This window comes from Nannospalax galili, unplaced genomic scaffold (assembly GCF_000622305.1).
Source record: "Nannospalax galili isolate Female #2095 unplaced genomic scaffold, S.galili_v1.0 scaffold362, whole genome shotgun sequence".
Lineage (NCBI taxonomy): Eukaryota > Metazoa > Chordata > Mammalia > Rodentia > Spalacidae > Nannospalax > Nannospalax galili.
This window is the reverse complement of record NW_008348785.1, coordinates 2519918-2525917: the sequence shown is the minus strand read 5'-3', so window position 1 is coordinate 2525917 and position 6000 is coordinate 2519918.

Below are 6000 nucleotides of genomic sequence, written 5' to 3'. Positions count from 1 at the left end.
GGGAGGGGGAGGAGAGAGATAGCAGAGCCACCAGGAATTGCAGATACATGTAGTTTGGGACCTTCCTAGCTGAAAACACACCATGCCAAGCTAGCACTGTGCCAAAGGGAGGTGTGTTTGCACAGTGGAGACCAGGAAGCAGGGTAGAGCTTTGCAAACCCATAAACCACCTGCCTCTGGACAAAATAAAATCTGGTCTTTCTTAAGCTGTTTCCTGTAAGATAGAGAGGTCAAAGCCCTCTAACCCCTGAATCTGCACCCACATTTCATGCCTTCATCTTCTGATCCCCGGTCTCCCGCCCCTACAATCTGCTTGTGACACTTGGGTATGCAAATCTTGGCCCTCAGAGGGCCAGGCTATGGTCTAAAGGAGCTAAATCAACTGAGCAAGCAGCTGCCAGGTTAGGACAGACTGCTATGCAACCCTGTGGGCTATGCAACCCTGTGGGTAGGCCTCCTCGAAATTATGATCAGGACTACCAAACTTTCCTATTGACTAGAAGAAACCAGAAGTTTCCGTTCTCTGTGGTAGCAGCAAAGTTTTAAAAATTGGCAGCTGATTCAAAGTGTTGGAAAACAGGTTCTCAGGAACAAGTCTGTGGATTATGAGCTTGTGATCTTGCCTGGGTATACAGGAAGTGAGCTCAGCCAGCTCATTGCCCACAGTGTCTGAGATGGTTAATACTGTCAACTTGAGTAGATTAGGAATCACCATGGGAACACATCTCTAGGTGTGTCTATGAGTATGTTTAACTGAGGAGTGAAGATACACCCTAAATGTGGGCAGCATCCCATGAGTTGGGATCCCAGACTGAGTGAGAAGGAGAAAGTCATCTGAGCACCCAGCACTCATCTGCTTCCTGGTTGCAGATACAATGTGACCAGAAGCCTCACACTCCTGATGTCATGATTTCTCTGCCAAATTGTGAGCCAAAATAAATCTTTCTTCCTCAAATTGCTTCTTGCCAGCTGTTGGATTACAGTAAAGAGAAGACTTAACTAAAGCAGTGTCTGTTTCCATGGCTGTCATGGTTCCTATGATGTAGACTAAATGTCCTGGCACCAAATCAAGGTTCTTCAAAAATTTGACCCAATGGCCTGTTCAGCCCTGGCCCAGACTTCCTGTGAGCATGTGTTGGTCCAGTCTATGCATGCTGCCTCTCCCTTCTCAAAGGCTCAGTCTCAATGTGCCAGATTAGGGAAGGGGGGTGTGCAGATGACCAGATGGTACAGTCAGCTCTACCAGGTGCACCAGACCACCTACAGTCTGGATTAAGGTCTCAGGACATTCCCTGCCACTGGTGCTTGAGTTCAAAGGGGAAGGAAAATGGAGATGGAATGGATGCTGATAGGCCACAGAAGCAAAGACTTATGAAACAGAGACTCTGCAGGAGCTGGGGGAGGAAAAGGGAGAAGGTGTGCTCCATGGCTGGGCCACTCTCTTCCCTGTTCTGTCCAAGTGTCATTCCTTTGAGGCTTCCTGGCTTACCCCATGCTGACTCAGACCCTCCCTCCCACTGTTTCCCCACAGCTCTTCCTGGACATTCTCAGGCTGACCTGACCTGAGCTTTCTCCCACTGTTCCCCAGCGCACTCCATCATAGCCTTCAGGGACCTCCTTGGACTGCCCTGACCTAAGCCTTCACTCCTTGGACATTCTCAGGCTGACCTGACCTGAGCTTTCTCCCACTGTTCCCCAGCGCACTCCACCATAGCCTTCAGGGACCTCCTTGGACTGCCCTGACCTGAGCCTTCACTCCTCTTTTCTAGCATCAGTACTCTGATTTTGCTGACTCTGTAGGCCACCATCCCATAGGTGGTGGTGATGGGACTGCCAGTCTGGGATCCCAACCCCCACTAGACAGGGGTTAGGAGTCCATAGGTCCAAGAGGGCTTGGGATTTGAAGCACACTGACAGGGTTGAAGCTGCTTCATTCTGGTCCTGCTGTCCAAAGGAAATTCTATGTTATTCCCAATCCTGGAGCTGATGGCTCTGGTACTTTCAAGATCTAGTTATTTAGTCGGACATGATGGTGCATGCTTTTAATCCCAGCACTTGGGAGGCTGAGGCAGATGGGTCTCTGTGAGTTTGAGGCCAGTCTGCTCTATGTAGCAAGTTCCAGGCCAGCTAGGGCTTCATAGTGAGACCCTGTCTCAAAAACAAAAACAAAAAACAAAAATAAAAAACCAAGATCCAGCAATCTTTAGGTATGGATAAGGGTTGATAATAGATTTAGCTCTGGAGAAATGCCATGAGTCTGCAGAGAAACATTATTTTTTTAAGTGAGTTATCCACACTAAGCAACCATGTTCTTTCAAAATAAAACCACAGTAACAGCAGCATAAATTTAACCTGGTAAGGTATTTCTGGTACTCTGGCAGAAAAAAGGTTGTGGCATCTGCTCTCCAAAGATCACCCTGACTATGCACAGTGTTCAGCATGCCTGACCTGAGTAGCTCCTGCCCAGGGTGAACCTGTGTCTGTATAAGCAGTTCCAAATGGCTGAAGTGATCCAGATTGGTCCAAAACGCCTGCAGCCCCTGCCTTGTTCTCCCAGAACACTTACTCTTGAGACATTTCTGCTTTGACTCTGACTCTCATGTTGAGAGATACTCAAGACATACCTCAAAGCTGTCCCAGGCGGCCTAAATCCAGACCTGTGTTTTCATAAGCTCTCCCGGTTAGTCTAATGTACACAAAAGTTAGAAAAGTGCTTTTCTAGATCAATGGGTTTCCAAATTTCCCCCACCCCCAATAACCCATTTCAATAAGACAGAAGATTCATTGGCCCATGTGGGCCTTGTTTGGTCTGGTCTCACTTTTCAGGGTGAGTAGAATTTGATAGCAAGGAAAAAGGGTCCCAGGAAACAGAGGCAGGCAAATTTCTTTGAGTTGGAGGGTAGCCTTGTCTACATAGGGAGCTCCAGGTTAGCCAGAGTTATGTAGTAAGACCCTGCCTCAAGTCCCCCCAAAACCTCCCTCCCCTTGAAAAGAACAAAGGATCACTGTGGTGGGGGTGCTGCTATTTCTGCCTGTACAGGGTTGATCCCTTCTTACTCCTGTCATGGTGCTCGGCTTTCCACTCTATTAGTTACTTTTATATCACCATGGCAATGCCTGACTGGAACAACTTGAGGAAAGATGTTTTTTGCTCACGGTTTCAGACCATCACATTAGGGAAGGCATGGCAGAGCCTTCCTGGTGGAGGGCGTGTATAGCAGAGCCTGTTCACATCCCTGTGAACCACGAAGTAGAGAGCCAGAGCTGCATAAAACCTTCAAGGACTGGATCATCCCTAGTGACTTAACTTGCACCAGCTAGGCCCCCACCTCCTAAAGTTCCACAGCCTCCCAAAACACTTGGTGGTTTGAATGAGAGTGTCCCCCATAGGCTCCGAGTATTTGGACATTTTGTCCCCAGTTGGTGGCACTCTTTTGGGAGGTCATAGAAGGTGTGGCCATGCTGGAGGAAGCACGTCACTGGAGGCGGGCTTGGAGAGTTCTTAAGTCTTGCCTGATTTCCAGTGGCTCTCTGCTTCCTGTGCCTGCTTGAAGATGTGATTGCTCAGCTTTCTACTCTGGCAGCCTCTCTTGCCATTCCTTCCCTGCCATGATGGACTCTGGTTCCTCTGGAACCATAAGCTCAAATAAATTCTTCCTTTATAAGTTCCCTTGGTCATGGTGTTTTATCACAGCAACAGAAAAGTAACTAATACCATCACCAGTTAGGAAAAAAGCATTCAGAACAGGAGCCTGGGGGAGGCTTGCAGATTCACACCATGATATCCCTTATTCTATATGCTCGTGATGGGAATGAACACAAATGTCTTTCTTTGGCCCTGGGAAGGCACAGGAGTCATCCTGGATCTACAAAGTACCATTTTCCTCTGATCATAGCGGGTAGAAGGTACTGAGGTCTTTCTGGAACTGTCAGACCAAGTTGAGAGAAAGATTCTTCACCAAGTGATTGACCTGGGACTCTGTTCCCTGGAGCTGGTAACCAACCAGTCATGCACGAAACTATCAATTGCTAAAACATTTGATTGCATGAGCCAATAATTTCCTTTGAAATTTAAGCCACTGGAACTTGGTTCCTGTCATGAGCAACCAGAGTCCTGGCTAACACCAGTAAATCTGATAGGATTATATATACATCTGCTATAGTCATCAGGATTGATGATTCATATTTGAGCTGAAATTCAGCCATGATTGCACATTTGTTATTGGAAAAGAACTAAGCCCAAAGCATCTGCTGCTGGAGGGTGTGTCCCCACACACTGTAGTGTTGGATCAAGCTCTGGCCCAAAAGGTGCAAACAACAGGCTTTTGAGTTAGGATTCTGAGAAAGCCAGTCTTTGTTTTCTCTTCCCTACCCTCCCGGTCTGAAATGCAGACCCCAGGAGTGCTGCAGGCAACTTGAGAGCTTGAGGGTCAAACCTCCTACTGAGGGGCGGATGGGGCAGTGGAAACGGTAGGAAGCAGCCTACTTCTTGCTGCCCCTGGAAGCTGTGTACTGGCCTGGGCTGCCATCCTTTTGGTTCCTGCATACAAGGAACAGGAACCGACTCTGGATGTCGCATGCGGCTAGAAGAGACTCTAAGTTAGACAATGCCCTTTGTCCATTATATCCAAAGAAAGTCTTTGGAATTTTGAGTCAGGTGGCCAATACTTAAAGAGACTTGCCACAAAGGACCAGTCATGTCTGGGCTGCTATGCCAGACCTGGATCACTGGATCCATTCCCTATACTTGCAAATACCATATGCTCAGTGGCTTCAGATGACAGATTTATTATTTGACACAAGCCTGGATATTAGACATCCCCAAACCAAGGTGTGAGCAGTGCTTTCCTTCTAGAAGGTTTAGGGAGACTCTATTTCTTTCTCTTTTCCTGTTTCCAGAGGCCTCCTGTTTCCTCTGGTTCATGCCCCCTTCATATTGAAGGCTGGTGTGGTAGCATTTTCAAATCTCTTTCTGATCTCCCCTCTACTTCTAGCTCCTCTGTGTCCTTCTTTCTCTACTGAGAAAGCTCATGATTCCATTGGGATCACTGTATCAGCCAGGCTAAGCTTACCACAAGGTCCAGGTATAATCACATCCACAAAGCCCCTTTATGGCACATAAGACAATATATTTACAGGTTCTGGGTATCAAGATGTGGACATCTCAAGGGGACATCATCATTCTGTCTACCTAGAGAGTGAAAGTGCCTTGCCCAAGGTCCTACACAGAGCTATTGAAAAGAGAACTGTAGGCCAGGCGTGGTGGCACACCCCTTTAATCCCAGCACTTGAGAGGCAGAGGCAGGCAGATCTCTGTGAGTTCAAGGTCAGCCTGGTCTACATAGCAAGTTCCAAGCCAGCTGGGGCCAGGGAGACCCTATCTCAAAAACAAAAAAAAAGAAAAAGAAAAAGAAAAAAGAACTACAGAGAAGCTCACATCACTGGCAGAGGTACCCTTGTATGAATCTAGAGCCCAGCCATTCCTTCAAGGTCCATTTCAGACTGTCCACCTTCTCGGAAGCCTCTGCTGCCCTCCATGGCCCACACAGACCGTTCTCTTAGCTGTACTTCATTGCAACTTGGCACACATTGGACCAGCATTCTTGAAGGTGTTTGTCTTATCCATCTTGATCTTTGAAGAACAAGATCACGCCTTGGACCACTTTGCACCCTCCCCAGAGCTCACTGCCTGGAAGAGAGACTTCTGAAAGAGTCTTCAGACTGACTCACTTAGCTCACACGCTGGAGTCTAGAAGGCCCGATTCCCTTGCAGGCTAGACTATGCTCCATCATGACAAGCATGTGAAGTGGTGGGCACAGCAGAGGCTCTTCAGAAGGGCCAGGGTTGGAAGCAGTTGCTGCTTCTGCTGCATCTTAAAAGTCAAGTAGTGGGTTAAAAGAGCAGAGCATGCAGCCACATCTCATGGCTGCAAGGCTCCTGGCTGTGCAGGAACCTGATGCTTCAGCTTCCACCCTCAACCCCCAAATCCTCAGGTTCCT